This window comes from Danio aesculapii, chromosome 3 (assembly GCF_903798145.1).
Source record: "Danio aesculapii chromosome 3, fDanAes4.1, whole genome shotgun sequence".
Taxonomy (NCBI): domain Eukaryota; kingdom Metazoa; phylum Chordata; class Actinopteri; order Cypriniformes; family Danionidae; genus Danio; species Danio aesculapii.
In genome coordinates, this window is record NC_079437.1 from 48,474,920 (window position 1) to 48,497,383 (window position 22,464).

The window sequence follows — 22,464 nt, forward strand, 5'->3', positions numbered from 1 at the left end:
TTATGAAAATGCTAGTCAACGGCTAAACAGCAAAACACCAAGTGATAAATTAACACTCTGTGATATTAAAAATAACACTGTGGCAGTGGTAAATTGAATGAGATTATTAAATGTTGATTGAACAAAACTTGATGCTATCAAGCAGAATCACTGAAGAGAAAATCATAACAGTGACTGACTATAGTTTGACATAATTTTTTTGTCAAACAGCTACAAAAGTCACTTTTGTACATTTTGACATTAACTGAAAAGTCAATTTCAAAAGTCAATGGTGAAAAGTCACTATTGTGGAAGAAAGGGTTTGCTTTACTTGGTAACTTTGGTTGGTGTAATTGTTATGGCAAGGTAACAGAAAAATAACAGTTTTATTCACTGATGTTGTGTGTGACAATCTCTGATTGTGATGGTGATGTGGTTTTGATTTTAAAACCCTAAATATAGTAATTCTGTATATGTACAGATTTATTGTATTCAGGCTTTAAGAAGCTAGACATACATTGATGAAATGATTTAACTGATTCTCAGTTTCTCTGTCTGTAATATCTCAGATCTTTTTAAAGCACTGATGAGGCTCATTCTGTCAAACATTCTTATTATTATAGGTAAAGTCAAATTAACCCCATGTTGCATCATAATCAGAGACAGTAGATAATACCATAACCAGGGGCAAGCCTAATATTACATTTACAAGTAGTAAATTAATAGTAGCACATTTATTGTTTGTTTAATATGGGTTGTATACTAGTATTCTATTGTATTAAATAGACAGGCACAGCCATTTTAGTTCTGAATAAGCCAAATATGCTCAACCCACCTGTTTACTGAAGTAAAAAACACTTATATTCAAGTGTCATTTTTTGTTTCCATGTATTAAATAAATAAACTGCCACTTTTCTAATTAAATGACATACATATAAATATATATTTTTAAACTTAGACAACACTTGATGTTTCTATCTCTGTCAGTGACTCAGTTTAAACGAATACATTCTCTAAGTGATTCTGTCACTGTTTAATCCTTTCTATGCAAGACTGTATGGTATAGTCAATGCCACACGAACTGTAAAGTGTTTAATATTTGTAGCTCATTTTGAAATAAAAATGGCGAAATGTTCATTAAGAGTTACATTTTTCAGAATCAGAATCAGAATCAGAATCGGTTTTATTGCCAAGTGTGCTTCACACACACAAGGAATTTGTTTTGGCTACAGAAGCTTCCAGTGTACATAAAGTGACAAGTGACAACACAAAATAATCTGAAAAAATAAAATAATAATAATAAAAAATGATGAACATTAAACAGATGCGGTTAGTCAAGAAACCTGGATGTTGAGTTGTATGTACAGATTGTTATAAATATACAGGTTATAAGGTGCTGTGTACAAGTGCGAATGTAGAAAGTATTGCATTGTATATTGATATAAGGTGCTGTGTACAAGTGCGTATGAGAAAGTATTGCACATATTTATTGCACAGTAGGGGAATATTTAACTGTTCATAAGGTAGACAGCCTGAGGAAAGAAACTTTTCCTGTGTCTGGCTGTTTTTGTGCTTGGTGCTCTGAAGCGCCGACCAGACGGTAACAGTTCGAACAGGTAGTGTGCTGGGTGTGAGGGGTCCAGAGTGATTTTGCGAGCCCTTTTACTCACTCTGGAAGAGTACAGTTCTTGAAGTGTAGGAAGGGTAGTGCCAGTGATTCGTTCAGCAGTCCGGACTATTCGCTGTAGTCTACGGAGGTCGGTTTTGGCAGCTGAGCCGAACCAGACGGTGATTGAAGTGCAGAGGATGGATTGGATGACAGCTGAGTAGAACTGTACGAGCAGCTCCTGTGGCAGGTTGAACTTCCTCAGCTGACGAAGGAAGTACAGTCTCTGCTGGGCTTTCTTCACAATAGAGTCTATATGAGTGTCCCACTTCAGATCCTGAGAGATGGTGGTGCCCAGGAACCTGAATGACTCTACTGCAGCCACAGTGCTGTTCATGATGGTGAGTGGGGGGAGTGCAGGGGGGTTTCTCCTGAAGTCCACTATCATCTCCACTGTTTTGAGCGTGTTCAGCTCCAGGTTGTTGTATCTGCACCATAACGCCAGCCGCTCCACCTCCTGTCTGTATGCAGACTCGTCACCGTTCTGGATGAGGCCGATAACAGTAGTGTCGTCTGCAAACTTAATGAGTTTGATGGAGGGGTCTTTTGCAGAGCAGTCGTTGGTGTACAAGGAGAAGAGCAGTGGAGAAAGAACACATCCCTGGGGGGCACCAGTGCTGATGGTGCGGCTGTCGGATGTGATTTTGCCCATTCTGACTAGCTGCTGTCTTTCTGTCAGAAAGCTGGTGATCCATTGACAGACAGAGCTAGGAACAGAGAGCTGGGTCAGTTTGTACTCAAGCAGTGATGGGACGATGGTGTTAAAGGCAGAACTGAAGTCCACAAACAGAATCCTTGCGTAGTTCCCTGGTTTGTCCAGATGTTGTAGGGTATAATGCAGTCCCATGTTGACTGCATCATCCACAGACCGGTTTGCTCTATAGGCGAACTGCAGGGGGTCCAGCAGGGGTCCAGTGATGTCCTTCAGATATGCTAGCACCAGTCTTTCGAATGACTTCATGGCCACAGATGTTAAGGCCACAGGTCTGTAGTCATTGAGTCCTGTGATCTTTGGCTTCTTTGGGATTGGGATGATGGTGGAGCGCTTAAAGCAGGATGGAACTTTGCGCTGTTCCAGTGATCTATTGAAGATATGGGAGAAAATGGGAGCCAGCTGGTCAGCGCAGGTTCTCAGACAGGCTGGTGAGACACCATCTGGCCCTGGTGCTTTCCTTCTCTTCTGTTTACTGAAGATCTGACGCACATTTTCCTCACTGATCTGAAGAGCAGGGGGGGAGAGGAAGATGGCTGGAGGTGTTGATGGCTGTGTAGGGCGATGGTCCGGGCTGTGTTGATGTGGTGTTGATGGCTGTGTAGGGAGATGGTCCGGGTGGGTGTGAGGTGTCTGGTCATAGGTGTCAAACCTACAGTAGAACATATTCAGCTCGTTTGCAATATGTTTATTGCTGTCGATTCTGGGGGACGGTGTCTTGTAATTAGTGAAATCTTTTAAGCCTCTCCACACTGATGCAGGGTCGTTAGCTGAAAACTGGTTTTGCAGCTTTTTGGCATAGCTTTTCTTAGCCACACCAATCTCCTTTGTCAATGTGTTCCTGGCCCGATTGTACAGGATCCTGTCACCACTCCTGTAAGCATCCTCTTTGGCCTGACGAAGCTGTCTGAGTTTTGGTGTGAACCATGGTTTATCATTGTTAAATGACAAGTAGGTCCTGGTAGGGATGCATAACTCCTCACAGAAACTGATGTATGATGTTACAGTCTCTGTGAGCTCGTCCAGATCTGTGGCTGCAGCTTCAAAAACATCCCAGTCAGTGCATTCAAAACAGGCTTGTAAGACCTGCTCTGTGTCGTTGGTCCATCTCTTGACAGTCCTTAATACTGGCTTAGTAGTTTTAAGTTTTTGCCTGTAAGTTGGTATAAGATGAACCAGGCAGTGATCGGAGAGTCCTAGAGCTGCTCTGGCGACGGAGCGATATGCATCCTTTATTGTGGTGTAGCAATGGTCCAAAATTTTATTGCCTCTGGTGGGGCATGTAATGTGCTGTTTGAATTTAGGCAGCTCATGTGTGAGTTTTGCCTGATTAAAGTCCCCAAGTATGATAAAAGCAGAGTCCGGGTGTTGTTGTTCTGTCTCTGTGATCAGATCAGCCAGCTGTTGCAGCGCAGTACTCACGTGTGCTTGCGGTGGAATGTAAACACAGACGAGAATGAACGAGGAAAACTCTCTTGGTAAATAAAACGGCTTACAGTTAATGAAAAGCACTTCCACATCAGGACAGCACATCTTCTTTAACACAGTTACATCCGTACACCACCTTCTGTTGATGTAAAAGCATGTCCCACCACCGCGCGTTTTGCCCGTTGACTCCGTATCGCGATCTGCTCTGTACAGCTGAAAGTCCGGTAGGTTTAATGCGCTGTCCGGAATGGCTTCGTTTAGCCAGGTTTCCGTGAAACACAGGACAGCAGAGTTGTTAAAGTTCTTGTTTTTGCATGTGAGCAGAAGTAGTTCGTCCATTTTGTTAGGAAGAGAGCGGAGATTCGCCAGGTGAATGCTGGGCAGCGCCGTTCTGAAGCCGCGCTGTCTTAGCCTGACGAGCGCGCCGGCTCGCTTCCCACGCTTGCGCGTCTTGTAGCGTTTCCACAATGCGGCTGCTCCGCCGACTACAATGTTCCGCAAAACGCCACAAAAATCAAAATCCAGTTCTTGATTAGTTGGTGTGCACTGCCGAATGTTCAGCAGCTCGTCCCTGGTGTAACTGATCGTGTTTGACAAACATAAAACAGGACAGACTAACAAAAACAGTGCAAACACTGGAGAGCCCCACGCCGAAGCGGCCATCCGCGGCGCCATCTTGATGAGGTTCGCTGGAGGAAACTGCTGTGCTGATGAGGTGAACACCGAGAAAACCTGACTGCTCCTCCGTGACATTGGGATACAGGTGATACAAGGTTATCTATATCAAAGAACTGCAAATAAGCAGATATTATAACAATGTATCAATAAACACACACCTCGTTCTCTGGCTGTCAACGGCTGTGGTTTAGTGATTAAGTGAAAAACAAAAGATGGGGAGGAGCTGAATTCTGCCACTGTTTTCTAATCAAATTTAAAGGGGACTGAGGTGATAATTTAGTGTATAGTTTATGAGCTAATCTTAAAAGTTTTAGGGGAGCTGAAATGACAATGCCCATGACCATAACAGAGTTACAGTTAATAATGTTCAATCAACGCTTAAAGGAGAAGAAGCACTTTAGCATCGAGAGCAACACCGTGTAAGTACATTTAGACTTGTTTTCAGTTTTCTGTGTTTGGTTAGAGAACACTTAGACTTGTTTTCAGCTGGTTGTGTATGGTTGTAGGACATTTAAACTTGTTTTCAGCTATCTGTGTACGGTACTAGAAAGTTTACCACTGTTTCCTTGGTTACTGTAAGAGCTTGTATGTCGAGCCGGATGTTTTCGCGGACCCCCCGCTGCAGTTTCGGGTGTTTTTACTCTGGAGGCCTGTCCAAACGCCAGGTAAAGACTATATATTTGAGCACAGTAGGTTTAGTTAGCAGGAGAAGCACTTTAGCATCGAGAGCAACACCATGTAAGTACATTTAGACTTGTTTTCAGTTTGCTGTGTTTGGTTAGAGAACACTTAGACTTGTTTTCATCTGGTTGTGTATGGTTGTAGGACATTTAAACTTGTTTTCAGCTATCTGTGTACGGTATTAGAAAGTTTACCACTGTTTCCTTGGTTACTGTAAGAGCTTGTGTGTCGAGCCGGACGTTTTGCGCGCCCATCAGACCATCGACTCTACCTGCGCGACTAAGACCGACGAGAGTAAAGACCATCGACTCTAGCTGCGCGACTTCACCGAGCAAAGACACAGACCAAGCTCTTGAGTACTTTTTACTTTATTTCTGCACTCATTATTGTTTTCCTTGCACTTTCATTATGTGTTTACTAATTCCTGTTGTTACTAACACTCGCAAAGCACGGGAGGTACGCTGCAGGCGCAACCCTCACAACCTTCGATCAATTCATGTAACTCTCTCTCTCCGTGGGCCTCTGGAATTGTCAATCTGCTGTTAACAAGGCAGATTTTATTACCTCCATAGCCACTCATTCTGACTATAATCTCATGGCTCTAACTGAGACCTGGTTGAGACCGGAGGACACTGCTACACATGCAGCTCTTTCTACTAATTTCTCTCTTTCCCACACTCCTCGTCAGACAGGGAGAGGGGGTGGGCCTGGACTACTGATTTCCAAAGAATGGAAATTCACTCGGAGACCGTCCCCGCCAAAAATCAGCTCATTTGAATTCCATGCAGTCACCATTATCCACCCCTTCCACATAAATGTGGTTGTCATTGTTGTGTTGTGGTACATTAGGTCACTTCTTAGATGAACTGGATGTTCTTCTCTCATCTTTTTCTGATTATGACACTCCCTTGTTAGTGCTAGGTGACTTCAACATTCACATTGAAAGACCTCAGCTGCTGACTTCCAGACTCTGCTTGCCTCTTTTGACCTCAAAAGAGCACCTACTTCTGCTACTCACAAATCAGGTAATCAGCCAGACCTTATTTACACTCGACATTGCTTTGCTGATCAAACACTAGTAACTCCACTACAAACATTGGATCATTTCCTTCTGTCTCTCAACATCCACATTACTCCTGAGCCGCCACACACTCCAACTCTAGTTGCCTTTCGCAGAAACCTACGCTCTCTCTCACCCAACAGACTATCCACCATTGTTTCAGGCTCTCTTTCTCCATCTTGCAAACTCTCTGCACTTGATACGAACAATGCCACTGATACACTCTGCTCCACACTAGCATCATGTCTAGACAGACTATGTCCTCTTACATCCAGGCCAGCCCGTGCCAGTCCTCCTGCACCCTGGCTCTCTGATGTTCTCTGTGAGCATCGCTCAAAACTTCGGGCTGCAGAGAGAATTTGGCAAAAAACTAAAAATCCTGAACAGCTCATAACATACCAAACTCTTCTGTCCTTTTTCTCGGCTGAGGTTACTTCTGCAAAGCAGACATACTTCCGTCAGAAAGTCAATAGTGACACCAATCCTCACTTACTTTTTAAAACATTTTCCTCCCTCCTCTATCCTCCTCCTCCACCCGCATCCTCCACACTCACTACTGATGACTTTGCTACATTTTTTTGCACCAAAACTGCAAAAATCAGTGCTCAATTTGCTGCACCTACAACAAACACGCAAGATACACCACCACCAACACCACACACACTCACCTCTTTTTCCCAGCTCTCTGAGTCTAAGTTGTCCAATCTCATACTATCTAGCCATGCAACCACCTGTCCGCTTGATCCCATTCCCTCTCATCTCTTGCAAGCCATTTCTCCTGCAGTCATACCAACACTGACTCACATAATTAACACATCTCTTGACTCTGGTTTATTCCCTACTTTATTTAAGCAGGCTAGGGTAACCCCACTGCTAAAAAAAACCCAACCTGGATCAAACGCTACTTGAAAACTACCGACCAGTATCCCTGCTTCCATTCATGGCCAAGATTTTGGAGAAAGTAGTGTTCAATCAAGTCCTGGACTTTCTTACTGAAAACAACCTCATGTACAACAAGCAATCTGGCTTTAAGAAAGGCCACTCAACTGAGACTGCCCTGCTCTCGGACATGGAGGATCTCAGACTGGCTAAAGCAGACTCTAAATCATCTGTCCTCATCTTGCTGGATTTATCAGCTGCTTTTGACACTGTAAACCACCAGATCCTGTTATCTATGCTTGAGTCACTGGGAGTTGCAGGCACTGTTATTCAATGGTTCAGATCTTACCTCTCTGACAGGTCATTCAGGGTGTCTTGGAGGGGAGAGGTGTCCAACCTACAGCATCTAAACACTGGGGTACCTCAGGGCTCTGTTCTTGAGCCACTTCTCTTCTCCATCTACACGACATCCTTAGGAACAGTCATCCAGAAACATGGATTTTCCTACCACTGCTATGCTGATGATACCCAGCTATACCTCTCTTTTCACCCTGATGATCCCTCGGTTCCAGCTCGCATCTCAGCTTGCCTGTCAGACATTTGACACTGGATGAAAGATCATCATCTTCAGCTTAACCTCGCGAAAACGGAAATGCTTGAAGTTTCTGCCAACCCGACTTGGAGCGTTGGAGTAACGATTGATCACCAACTAAACTTCTTTGACCACATTTGTAGAACTGCTCGATCTTGCAAATTCGCACTCTATAACATCAGAAAGGTCCGACCCTTCCTATCTGAACATGCAGCTCAACTCATTGTTTAAGCTCTTGTTCTCTCCAAACTGGATTATTGCAACTCTCTACTAGCCGGGCTTCCAGCTAATTCTATCAAACCTCTTCAGCTGCTTCAGAATGCAGCAGCACAAGTGGTCTTTGATGAACCCAAAAGAGCACATGTCACTCCGCTACTCACCGGTTTGCACTGGCTGCCAGTTGCTGCTCGCATCAAATTCAAAGCTCTGATGTTTGCTTACAAAGCGACCTCTGGCTTTGCTCCTTATCTGTTCTCACTTCTGCAGATTTATGTGCCCTCCAGAAACTTGCGTTCTGTGAATGAACGTCGCCTCGTGGTTCCCTAAGAGGGAAGAAATCACTTTCCCGAACTCTCGCATTCAATCTGCCCAGTTGGTGGAATGAACTCCATAACTGCATCAGAACGACAGAGTCGTTAGTCTCTTCAAGAAACGACTAAAAACTCAACTATTTAATCTCCACTTTCCTTCCTAATCTTAACTGTACTCTCTAAAAAAAAAAAAAAAAATTACGAATGCTTTGCTTCTTAGACTTTACACACCTGTACTTGTCTATAGCACTTATTCACTGCTGCTCTTATAGTTGTGTAAATTGCTTCCTTGTCCTCACTTGTAAGTCGCTTTGCATAAAACCGTCTGCTAAATGACTAAATGTAAATGTAAATAATCAATTAATTATCCTATTAACCTCACTACCTCTATGTTATTCATTAGTTACGTATGCACAGATATTTTAAGACTAGAGGTTTGCTGGAGGTCACGTACACACACACACACACACACACACAAACCTTTATCTAAAATGTCTGCAAGAATATGTAATAAAACCCAATCTTTTTGCTGCTAAAAGTTTGAGCATATATAGAATTATTTGTATATATGCTCCAACTCTTCCAGCAGAAAGATTGGGTTTTTTATATATTCTTGCTGACATTTTAGATAAATGTAATAGTGAGGAATACTTAGAATAAATGTAATAGTGAGGAAGTCATAAAACCCGTTAAAAAAGAATGACCCTTAAATTCTTTAGCCCACTCAGCAGTGTTGGATAAATCACTATGTGTTTCTAGGATTAATAAAACATCAATTTGTTTTTGACTCATTGTTTCATATATCGCTGCGTGTTTTACGCTGTCTCTTGCTCCATTTTCATTTAGAGTTGCTATGCGAATGTCATCTCTTTGAGAAAAAAAAAAGCTTAAAGCATAAATAAATTAATTATTCGGTTGGTTTTGTAATTTTGTTACAAACATTCTTAGCCTGTAACCTTCTTTGTCTGTAAAGCATCCCTTGCTTGTGAAAAATCTCAAGTTTTTCAAAAAATGTTTAATGTCTGGGAAATAGTCCACAACCTCTACTCCTTTCACATATTTGTCTTTTTTAAAAATCTCTTAATTTCATCTGCATTGAAATTCTGACATGTCCATTCAGTTTGAGAACAACTAGAGACATTAGAAATCACTCTCATTTCCATCAATCTCATTTACACCTGACTCTTTATCTTTTTCTATTTTTTTTTGCTTGTTTGGATTCTGAACTTTTGTCATTTTTTTTTCTTTTTAGAGGTGCTTTGAAGATAGCCTGATCTAAGTCCATCATTAAACTATCATTTACAAAGACCTCCTCTGAAAGAAACTTTTTAACCCTTATTTCACTTGCCTGTCCAATATTCAAGTTTTCATTTTGTTTGCTTTCATCACTGATTTCAACCGGGATAACTGAATCACTGTTTTTGTTGTTTCCACCTCCAACTTGATTTAATTCTGTTAGGGTTGTTTCAGATAAGCCACTAATTGATGGCCTTTGTTTAACTGGAGTTGTAACCAGGGATGTGACACTGACAACAGGGGTGAGGATCCAAATGCAGGTGTATTAGCAGGGATGGTCAGGCAAGCAATGATCAACACAGGAGCAAACAGATGCATAAGGGCAATCTAGAGTCACGGTCAAAATAACAGGCAGATGGTCACAAGGCAGGCAGCAAACAGGATTAAACAAACAAATGAGGCAAGGATCAAAACAGCAAAGCAAGACAAAGCAAACGCGTTGTAATGTCACTATACAGCTAACAGAACAGGGTATAAATACACCAGGAATCAATTAACTAAACAAGCTGACAAGAGGGTGGAGACAGTTAAGTCAAAGGCTAACAAGATTAGGGGTAAACTAAGATGAGCAGGAAGTGACATGAAAACACAGAACTGAAACATACAAAAACAGAAACCAAGATGTTATAAGATTGATTCAGGGGCATTGTCTGTTTGAATTGTCTGACCAATTTGTACTCCATTTTCATCTGAGACACTCTGTATCTGTGTGATTTTTGTCTGACCAAGTGCGTATTAAATGTACATTTTTGCCACAGCTAAAGCACATCATCACATCAGTACTTGCAAAAAGGTGTAATCAAAGTCATCTAGTTTAGTCATCTAAATTTCAGATTCAAGTTGAGTTCAGTCCTATTATCTTTCAAGATCATGCAAGTAAATCTCCTGAAAGATACTACGTGTTTAATCAGATCAGACTTACTCCATAGAGCAATTTTTTCATAGGGCCTACTATCTTACCAAAACAAGATAATTCCTTTACTAACATTTCATCTTTAATGAAAAGGGGATTGTTCGATAAGATGGCCCTTTTGCAGTGGTTGAAGAAGGGAGTACAGGGGTAAATAAGCCAGATTACTATTCCTTTCTCTTCTACCTAGTTCGCTTTGTCCAACCGCTAAAATGCACTCCTCCACTTTCATCGTGGACACCACTTTCACTCAGTGGTGCCGCGTGAGGGAATCTAAACTAGTGGCAGTGTTTTGGGTAGTCATGCTTCCCAGTGCTACACCGTTACAGACACCCGAGGGAACAAGAAACCAAGGGGAAGTCCCCTGATGGGATAAGTCTGGGATTGTACAAAAAACATGAAACAAAACTATACATATAGTTCCAAATAACCATTAATATCTGTTGCACACACACACTGATTTACTCCCCAAATACTATTAAAGGTTACTAGATCTTTAACCTGATGGTAACAGGCATATTCAACCTTAATTCTTGATGCTATTAAACCTTTTAAAATGATCATTACATCAGAAGATCTTTCATTGTTCATTTTACCTTTTCGTGAAAGTCATATTTCCATTTTTGCCAGTCCAATTAAGAAATTGAGGAGTACATTGTGGCGGGACAAAGAGGGAAAAAACACACACACGCTGGAAGTCAGGTAAATCAAGCCCTGAAGTGGTGGTTTATTTACAGTGCACCGGTGTATATGTGGTAATATGCAAATCGTCACGCGGTGCTTCCTCCATTCCCAGATGCATGTCGTGGAAGAGTGGAAGAGTAGCAGTGAAGGTGCGCCAATCAGCCACTCAAGTCTGTGAAGCATAAGAGAGATAGCGCTAGTCTGTTTGAGTGTTCTGGTCTAGAATCAAGCTCCCCGAGAATCTCCTCTGGTCTTCTTATTTCCTCTTCTCCTAATGAGCGGAGCATGATCTGTAACTAGGGTAAATTACTGACCCAAGAGAAAATAGCAGAGCTCCAGGACTGCCCACTTGATGGCCAGGGTCTCCTTTTCGACGACCGCATAATTCTGCTCCGCTTGGTTGAGCTTCCGACTCACATAGACGACAGGGAGTTCTTCTGCATTGTGGACCTGGGAGAGCACCGCTCCCAGGCCTGAGTCAGAAGCATCGGTCTGGAGGACAAAGGGGCAGCTGAAGTCGGGGGCATGAAGTACTGGGGAAGAAGACAGTATCTTCTTGAGCTCCTGAAATGCTACCATTGGATGCTCTCGGGCTGTCCCTTTCTTGTGAGGTTTGTCAGTGGGCTGGCTATGGATGCAAAATTAGGGATGAAGCACCAATAGTAGCCCGCTAACCCCAAGAAAGCCCGTACCTGAGTTTTTGTGGATGGTCTTGCCCCTTTTTCCACCGCATTAACTTTTGCTGATTGCGGTTGGATTAGTCTTCTCCCGATCTTGTAACCCAGGTACTTAGCTTCAGCGAGTCCTAGGTGGCATTTTCGGGGGTTAGCTGTGAGTCCCGCCCATCGTAGCACCAACAGCACCCTACGCAGATGGGTCAGATGGTCCACCCAAGTCCTCGAGTGGATAACAACATCGTCTAGGTATGCTGCTGCATACGTCTGATGAGGTCGGATCACAATGTCCATCATACACTGGAACTATGCCGGGGCGCCGTGGAGCCCGAAGGGAAGAACCCTGTACTTCCAGTGACCACCAGGAGCAGAGAAGGCAGTTTTTTCTTTTACTTGCTCAATGACCATTCTTTGGGGGGCTGGATCTATTTCCCATGCTTGTCGGGCGACATCCAGAAATCCGCGGGGCTGTCATTCAAAGAGTAATTCAAAGGGGGTAAAACCTGTAGAGGCTTGGGGACCTCTCTGATGCCAAACAGCATGTACAAGATCATGATGTCCCTGTCGCGCCTATCCTCTGCGACTACTCGGAGCATCCATTTCAGCGTAGGTTGAATCGCTCCACTAGGCCATCTGTCTGAGGGTGATAGACAGATATCCGCAGCTGTTTTGCTTTGAGCAGTCAACAGAGGTGAGCCATCAGCTGGGACATGAAGGGGGTTCCCTGGTCAGTCAGAATCTCTTAGGATATCCCCACTTGGCTGCAGAGTAGAAAGAGCTCTTTGGCTTTTCGTAGGGGAATGGCCTTGGGGTATCTAGTGGCATAGTCCACCATTACCAGGATGTGTTCGTGGCCATGGGCTGACGTTGGTAGCAGCCCTACCAGGTCCATACTGATATGAGAGAAGGGCACCTCTATGATGGGTAATGGAATGAGCGGACTAGGGGGAGGATGCTGGAAGTTTTTCTTCTGGCAATTGGGGCAAGCCTGGCAGAATCGTCGCACTGCCAGCTTGAGTCCTGGCCAATGAAAACGATCTCAAATTCTCTGGACAGAATTCACCACTCCCAAGTGTCCAGCCATTGAGGTAAGCGTGAGCCAGTTCCAGAACAGTCTCTGTCTTGCTTATTGGCATGAGTAACATTTTTTTTTTTCACCCCCCGTTGCTCCATGACACAGTACAGCAGCCCATTTTGTATGATGAAGTGTGGGAGGGGGTGAGGGGCCGGGACTCTTTCTTCATCATCTATTTTCCTTACTTGTGACCAACAGTTCTGTAGTGTTTCGTCCTCTCTTTGGGCTTTCCCAAACAACCCTCCTGTCGTTTTCTGTTAAAACACATCAAAGAAAACATTAGATGGTATGTTAGAACACTCACCCCCTCTGTCGCTTTCTGTGGCCGACAACGCCTTCTTCTGGCTTTTCGGTACCTGACCCCGGGGTCTGTGTCATGTGTTGGTTTTGGCCTCAGGTTGATCCGTGAGAAGCTCCGTTAACCCCTGCCAGTCCCGTCCTAGCAGCAGGGGGACTGATAGATCCGGTACAACCCCGACTTCTATCGGCCATGAGCCTGGCCCGGCTGCATTAGTCACCACTTGTGTTGGGACTTGTCTAGCGTCTCCATGAACACTCGTGATGGGGATGGTAAATTTCTGGCTGTATTGCGTATTCACGGTCCTAGGTTTAATAAGTGTTATAGCACTACCTGTGTCTAAAACTGCTTCAACTGACTTTCCTTCCACTGTTACCTTGCATACTGGGGCTCCTTTTGACATCAACCGATGTACAATGCAGCCAGACATCCAAGCTCGTGCCGAAGAGGGAGATGGTTCGCTGGGCAGGGGTTCTCCCGGGCTCAGGACCATGGGTGGTCTAGGCCTGGTCTAGAGGGGGCTTCCGCTGGTTGCCAGGTCGCCCTCCGGGTCCGGGCTGTTACTCTCTCTGGGTTGTCGTGGGCCGTGGTGGTATCCGCCAGTTCCACCACTTCGACCAATTGAACGACAGTTGCCGGGTTTGTCATAGTGGTAGGAATCTGCAGTCTTCTGGGCAGGGTGCGAAGTAGCCGCTCTATGACTACTTTCTCAGCAACCTGGAGAGGTGTGGGATTTCTGCCAGGAGTCACAAGCGGGAGAGATGGGTCAGCTGTGCAGCCTGAGTGCGTATAGGTGTGCTGTCTTCATATGACAAGTTAGTGAATTGTTGTGCTGTAATCCTACATGACCCAATATTTTTAACGCTACATAATCTTTATTTCTGGGTGGCTCTAAGGAATAATACGCCCGCTGTGGCTCCCCAGTTAAATAAGGAACTAAAATGCAAGCCCATTTCATTTTCTGCCATTCTTCTCTTAGTGTTATTACCTCAAATGTATGCAAATAGGCATCAATGTCATCCAGGTCGCTGAGTTTTGTCAACATGTGTTGAGTGGCTGCTCGTGGTTCTGACAGTGGAGTACATTCAGCGAGCTGGAAAAGCCTCTGTTCCATCCTTTCCTATCTACTGGCCAGCTGTTCTGTGAGAAGCTGCTGCCGAGTAGACAGTTCCGCTAGATGGCGTATCACCTCTTTTATGACGTCACTTCTTTCCGGGGATTCCCTTACTCGGCGTTGCCGGTGAAACCGGAAGTGCTTGCGAGTGCGTGAGAGAGAGAGAGTAACGAGCCTGGGGGAAACAAAACAAGGTGAAAAATATGCTTCTCACAGGTACATGTTCTATTTTTCCACTTTTTATCAGTACCGCATTCTCCACCAGTTGTGGCGAGACAAAGAGGGAAAAACACACACGCTGGAAGTCAGTTGAAACAAGCTCCGAAGGGGTGGTTTATTTACAGTGCTCCGATGTGTATGTGGTAATGTGCAAATCGTCACGCAGTGCTTCCTCCGATCCCAGGTATGTGATGTGCTCTGTGGTGATGCGATCTATGCAGATGGAAGAGTAGCAGGGAAGGTGCACAAATCAGCCACTTGAGTCTGTGAAACATAAGAGAGATAGCGTTAGTCTGTTGGGAGTGTTCTGGTCTAGAATCAAGCTCCCCGAGATTCTCTTCTGGTCTCCTTATATCCTCTTCTCCTGATGAGCTGCAGCTGTGGCTGATTGGTCATGAAAGGGATGCAGCTGTTGTATATCAGGGATCATGGCGACGTGGTATTGGATGACCCGCCACATACATGTATTTGTTTTTGTGTTTGTTATATTTAGGTTCATAAATAAAAACCATTGGCGTAAACACTTCTCCTAGTACTGTACACAATTCTTCTACTTTGGATAGTACAGACGCAAGTCTCCCACATTTTAAAATAAGTGAAACACAGTTTCAGTCAGCCCACAGCCCTCCCCTACCTTGAGATGTACGTGTGCCCTGTATCTGTTCATAGCTATCAATCCATGCTCAATTCTCCACTGAAGGTCTCCAAACCTTTTTTAATTGGAGGTTTGTACAATGCCCTTCCGCGTCCTTTAGGGGAAGAGCCTGGTCCAAAAAATTCAGTCCACTTAGACACTTTTATTTCATTTATAGAGCAAGCGTTAACAACTTTTACGCATGTTATATAAAAAGTATTTTTCTCTTTATTTTCTTCCCACTCTCTTACTGCAGGAGCAATTTTTAGTTCTGGGAAAGATCAAGTAGATATTTTGATGTTTGTTTCCACCGTGTGTTTAAATTTAGCTGGCAACACTGCAAGTATCTCGCTAAGTTTCTGTGTCAGTCTAGCTGACCTAAATATAAGTTTAACCTTTAGATTTTCAGGAGGTGCAGGTGCTTTGATCCATTGTTGTCCAGACCAAAAAAAAACTACTACCCTTTTTTGATTACTCTTTATAAGATCTTAGGAGGTAAAGTGGATTTGACTCTTTAAAGTGTGAAATTAACCTATATAATCAAATTGTATGTGTATAATCTAGTTGTAGACTTATATACCATTAGAAGAATCAAGGTATTATGTAGAGTTAAAAAGGAGATATGGCCTGAGTGAACAACTAAGGTGTCACAAGAAATGCATGAGAATAGAACAGCACCTGTTAAAACAGTTAAGTCTAGATGGAAAAGATATATAGTAAATATGGTTAGTTTAGATGGACAAGATATATGGTAAACAGGTTTGGTTTGGGGGTTGAAACTAGTTTGGATCTTGTGTGACAAATGTAGAACAATGTGAAAAACAGCTGCAAAAGAGGATATAAGCAGGCCAGAACATCAGTGAGGCAAAGTTTTCAGGCAGAGATGCTGCTGGGGGTCTCCTGAAAAGTCTCCTTTGTTGTCGACAATAAAGAACTCTTCTGAAATCAAAACCATCAAGCGTGGCTGTTCATTGAAGAAAGAAAAGACCACCACATTATTGTCGTCCCTCGGTGGACCGGAAAGGAGCAGGACAGAGACGACCACGCTTGCAGAGCTGGAAGAGCAACAGAAACGTGGCCATGAAAATCAGGTGAGCAGCGATTTTTGCTTACAAGTTTTGTTGCTCTGCCAGAATCTGCTAGTCATGGTAAAGGCACTTGAACTGTTTCTCCAAATTTAAAGAACTAAAAAGTGAAAAGGGAATAGGGTTTTGATTTCAGAAGAAAAGTGTTGCATGCAACAATCTGTGTTTAACAATGAGAGGGCCTTGATGGACATTGTTTAAACATTAACTTGTAATTGTTACTCATATTAGAGATATCTGAACTAGATAAGAGTTGCAGTTTCTAATTTGTGGTGATAGTTGGGAAGTTAAAAGCAGATTAAGAAAAGAGACGTGCACAAAGTCCTACGATACCGCTTTGTTTGAGGAGATAAGCAAAGGGCTGCATGGGTAGGCAGGTCACTCAAGAAGAGTGTAGTGAAAATCCTGTGGTTATCGGTTCAGTTTTAGGAAAAATTGAAGGTCTGAAAGGCAGGTTACTCAAGAAGAGTATAGTGTAATGAGTTTTATTTAAGTGCAGGTTTCTGTGTCTGTGTGCAAGTGGCTGACTGTGTGTGTGAGGCAATAAATTCCGTATTGGTGGGCAAAAAGTGGCGCCCCCCCTCTTGAATGTCTCTTAAGTGAGATTGTCTAGAGACAGACGCCCCTAGTGTCGCATTGAGAGGAATATATGAAAGAATAAGCCCTTTATCATAAAAAGGGATAAAGAACGAATGCAGAGTACATAAATCAGTTTTTACTGCAAACATTCGAGTGTATAAGCCCGTTAGGATAAACGAGACACTGAATGAATGAAGTTTAGAAGTGTGTTTGCAATAAGAGTGGAATGAAAGCATGTTTGTTTGAGTGAGAGTGCATGTGACTTAGAGAAAAGGCAAAAAAACATTAATGCAGTGTAGTGGAAATACTGTGATTTAGGTCAATGGGAGAGTAGACTATTGTGAAGTTGAAGACTAACTATTTAAAAAAATATAGAGAGAAAAAAAAGAGAGAGGAAGAGATAGATATTCAGGGGATCACAAAGGAGAAAGTGGAGGGTAAAATAAAGAAAAATAATCGAGTGTGCATATAAAATAATACTATAAAGTAAAAAGTAGACTGAAGTAAGAATTAATAAAAATAAAGTGTGGGTAGGTTATACACTGATAGTAAGATGGGTTAAAAGAAAGAAAGAAAGAGATTTATAAAAATATAACATAAAGTAAGATAAAATTGTGAGTACAGAGAGGAAGAACTATGGCAAACACTCCAGTGGAAAGTTTGGGATTAAAATATCCGCTTTGTAAAGATCTGATCAATAAATACTCAAAAAAGTGGCAGCTGAGAACAAAAAAATATGGTGACACAATGGCCAGCAGGAGGGTCATTTGATGTAGTTATGTGGTGAATTGAAGATATTGATAAAAAACTATAAAACAAAAGGCATCATGACAAAGAAAGAGAAAAAAGAAGCAAAAAGAGCAAAGGAACTAGAAGTTCTCAATCTGTTTAAAAAATAAGGACTGGATAAACTGAAAAGTATAAAAAAAGGCAAGAAAAATTTTGAAAGAGACAGAAAAAGAAACAGAAGCTAAAGAAAAAAATGTTCTCTAGCCCTCCACCTTTTATGCAGTCAGAAGGGCAGTTTCCAATTCTAAAAGGTGTGATGGGGGTAGCAGAGGAGTTTAAAATAGAGGGAGAAATAGAGATGGAGGAAACAGATGTAGGAAAAGAGGTAAAGCCTAAAAAAATGGGGGAGGAAGAAAGTGGACATAGTTACCACTCGATTGTTATAAACAAGCACGGAAGGCATTAGAAAAAATGAACACTGAAAGTGAAAACAAAGTGGAGAGTGATGAAGCATTAGGAAAATTGAGACGTTTTAACAAGAAAAATGGGGCAGAAAGGGGAGGTGAAGAAATTGAGTTTATAAAAAGGAAAGACAGAAAAAATAATAAAAGATACAAATCACCTGGTAAAACAGAGAAAGGTGCACTCAGACAGTAGAGAAAATGAGAGTGAATTGGAGGAGTCTTCAGTTGAAGAGGGAAAAAGTGGAAGAGGACAAAGACAGAGGTCATTCACTCCACAATTTTCAATCTTAATTAAAGGGGCACAGGGTTAATACATTCCTTGGCAATCTCAGGATTTGGAGGGCCTTGCTAGTAAACTCTCAAACATTCACGAGGGGGCAGCAAAGTGGATTAATATCTTTGAAGAAAACACTGGGGAGGATGCTTGCTATTGGTGATATTAAGGCTTTACTTGCAAAAACTGTCTGAGTTTCAAAGATGGGGGAAATTTTCCAAGCTGCCGACCTAGAAAGAGCTGTGAGCTCTCAGTACGCTGATGGAACCGTTTTTGATCCGTTTAGACCTGCAATATGGTTGGCTCTACGTGCTGAATATCCTCTCAGACTTGACCCAAAGATGTTAAAAGGGGACCAGCTGGGGGAAGTTGAAAACACAATAGCACATTTAAAAAGATGGAGGGAGGACACTGTTTAGACGAGTCATAATTGACTCTTTGCCTTGTGCAGTTAAAAGCCGACTGGAAGATGTAGTTGGCCTAAACTCGAAACCACATAAGGAGTTTTGTGATTGTGTCCCATGCTGTTGACCAGTACAGAAAGACTGAACAAAGACTCAAAAAGCAAGAGAGTGAGTTACAGAGAAAACTAACTCAGCTACAGCTGGAGGAACTGACCAGAAAGAGCAAAAAGAAGGTCCAAGCAGCTGTTGTGACAGAGGAGGGGGACAAAGCTTTGATGGCTCCAGTTACAACAGCACCACCAGTGACTCAGCCAAGCTCATCTGCAGTTTACCCACCTCACCAAAACCAGATGGCCCCACCAGTCATTAACGTCTACACACAGCAGCAGCAAGGTGGCAGAAAAGGTCAACACAAAGAGAGCAGAAGGGGACAAGCAGACCCTATGCGCTGACGCCTCCTGGTGTCTGTTGGGGATGCGGTAAAACAGACCACAACAAAAGAAATTGCCCAACAAATCCATGGAAGTCTCCTCAGGGTGATGGGGGGGCTGGCATCAGCCCTATCCAAATCCAAATTAAGGCCCGGTTAATTCATATAGAGGTCCAAATCAGGGATATTGATGGGGCCCAGAGAATCCTGCAGGGGAAAATCAGCTTCCAATGATAACAACAAATTCTAGTCAAGAACCTATGCTACCAATCAAAAAAGAGGGTAAATACCAATGCTTCTTGATACAGGTGCTGTATACACATCTATTAATTTGAATTATGCTGCCCATCTTCCACTGTCTGGTAAATATGCAAAGACCATAGGATTCTCGGGAAAAACACAGTTGATTCCAATTACCTCTCCAGTGTGCATAGAAACTAAAAATCAAAGTGTTACTCTCCCCATTCTTGTCTCAACTCAGACTCCTGTCAATTTACTTGGAAGAGATGCACTATGTAAATTAGGTTTACACATTTGGTGTTCTCCTAAGGGGGTATATATTGATGCAAAATGAATTGAAACTGAAATGATGGTTGCAGAACCAAAGGCTAATATTTACTGGATAGGGCAAATAGGCAAATAAGTAAGGGAAACAATCAATAAATGGGGAAAATACATTGAAGCACAAATTCCTGAATCCCAAATGCTACAATCAGGGTTTCATTGTACAATGATATTTGATCCAATTAGAGATTTGGGCATAGAAAAGGAATGGCAAGAAAATACTGAGGGACAACAAATTGAAATTGTTTCACAATACATGATTATAGGGCAACCGGAAGCATTATTACATATACCAAGAGAAGGATTTGTAGAGAAATGGTTTAATGTAATAGATTCAGTTCCACATATAGCCATGTATGTGGGAAAAATTTGGGAAACAAAAGATTTAGGCCCAATGATGAAACAGGCAGAAGAGAGCAGGTGGGAGGCTACCGAACATCCATTGATTTTTCAGTCTTCTGATAAAAAAATTACATCAAAATTGTGTGTGCAACCAAATTGTTGGGAATACCTCAGGAAGTAATTCTCCACAGAGGAGGAATGTGGAGATAAATTACAGTTTATGTAGAGACAACAATAAACTGGATGAACTTTGGGAAATGGCACAAAGTAATCAGTGGTTTGAATGGGCAGCATATACTCCAGCAGAGATAAAAAAGAAAGACTGTCTGTTTTGTACAAAGACTCCAATGAGCCAAGTAGTAGTTGTTCCTAATTCATACACTTATGAACATTGTGCTCACTTCAACAGAGACTTTTGCCATATGGAGAAAGAGCTGAGACCTTTTTGTCCAGCTGAATGCTTAGGCTACCTAAGCCATTCTAAACACTGTCTCCTTTTTAAACATGTAGCTAGATTAAGGACTAAATGTAGAAGTTTTGGCATTAGTGAAAAGCTAAAAATGCAAAATGGCCCAGTAGAGATTCCATCATGGTATACTATTGATTATATTAAAGAGTATGAGTGTTTTGTTAAGCCCATAGGAGTCTAATGTGGGACAGTTTAAAGGAAAATGCAGTATTATTTGGAATTTAGATACAAAAAAGATTAGAAACTTTGATGATTCTCATGACTTCCCACGCTTTTGAGGGACAGGAACACAAAAAGGAAAAATAATAACTCCAGCAGAAAATTGTGAAAATCAGACCATAGCATTACCCGACATTGACAGGTATAAAGATCAAACTCTGTCGTTAGCAGATTTCTTCTGGGTGTGTGGGAACAGAAAGCTTTTATCCTCCTTGCCCCTAGGATGGAGAGGAAAGTGTACTAGAGTGAAGTTAGTACAAGAAGTTCAAATAGTAGAATGGGATTTAGAAACTACATTCGGAAATAATAACACAATTAACCATAGGATCAAAAGAAGTTATAGCCCAGATCCACAAGTATATATAGATGCAACAGGGCAACCCAGAGGTATACCAAATCAATTCAAAGCAAGAGATGAAATTAAACCAGGACTTGAATCAATACTTCTTTGGATTTCTCCTAATAAAAACACAGAATGGATAAATTATATTTACTACAATCAGCAGCGATTCATAAATTACACTAATGGAGCTTTAATATCATTAGGAGAACAATTAGATGCAACTAGTAAGATGACATGGCAAAAAATAGATTAGCACTCAATTAGATATTTGCAGATAAGTCAGGTGTGTGTGTTTTTTTCGGCAGCCAATGTTGCACGTATATTCCAAATAATACTGCACCAGAAGGAACATTTACAAAAGCCATGACAAAACTGAAAAAATTGCAAGAAGAAATGGCTATGAATGCAGGAAAAGATGAAAAGATATGGGATTGGTTGGATCTGAAACTTGGAGCATGGGGAGCTGGGTTAGGAAAAATGGGAATGTTTTTTGGAGTTGCAGTGGGAATGGGAGGATTATTGTTTTGTTGTGTCTTTCCAATATTAAGATCATTGATCATCAAAGCCACAGCAAAACAAATGGCAATACTGGAATGTCAGGAAATTGAGAAATTAATGCTAGTAAATAATCAGAATGAGCTTCCTCAAAAATGGCATATCAACCAAATTTGGAATCAAAAACAGTAACAAGTGATGAATATTCAGATAGTTCAGATGAGGAGGAGGATGATGAATAATGAGGATCCATGCCTTGGGTGTAAGTGCTAGTCAACCTCTACCCCAAAATGGCGGCTCTCTATGATACGCAAAGTATCTGGGCTGAAGATTGACATACAGTAGTTGAGAGTTCAAAGTGACTATTACCGCCGCGTCATATACCGCCGCCGTTTGAAATAGGAGCCGCTTTGTTTTTAGTGTGTGACCGCAGTTTGTTAATGAGCCGCCAGGGGGCGCAAAGGGACGGGATGCGAACGGACAGAAATAGCCCACACAGCAGCCTTAAATATGCTACTGTGCTTGTAAATGAGATTAAACAATAAGTCAAAGCATTATAAATCCTTTATTAATCATTTAAAATGTGTTAACACGCTTTATTGTTATTCTAAACTTTTTAAGTGCAAAGAGGATTCTTTTTGAAAAATAGAATTGAAGAAGTTAAAGACAACTGAAATGAAAGCACAAACATTCAGTACAAATATTCTAAGTATGCCTAAATAAAAAAATAAAGCAGTCTTTTAGCCTAAATGTAAAGAGATGTTGATGTGGTACATGTTGTGAAACACTAAGAAACGGTCAGGCGCATGGTCTAAAGCAGTGGCGCAATTCCCGGGGGGGACATGGGGGACATGTCCCACTCACTTTTTTTTAGATATAACGTTAGCACAGGCCCGGATTGGATAATCGGGAGGACCGGCAGAATTCCCGGTGGGCCGGTCCATGTTTTGGCCGCGAG

At 42.2% G+C, this 22,464-nt stretch overlaps 1 protein-coding gene across 1 annotated transcript in view; it reads right to left on the reverse strand.

Annotated features, from left to right (window-relative positions):
• The window catches only part of LOC130221602 (germ cell-specific gene 1-like protein), a 219,894-nt gene that overhangs the window by 379 nt on the left and 197,051 nt on the right, over positions 1-22,464 (reverse strand). The window lies entirely within an intron of this gene.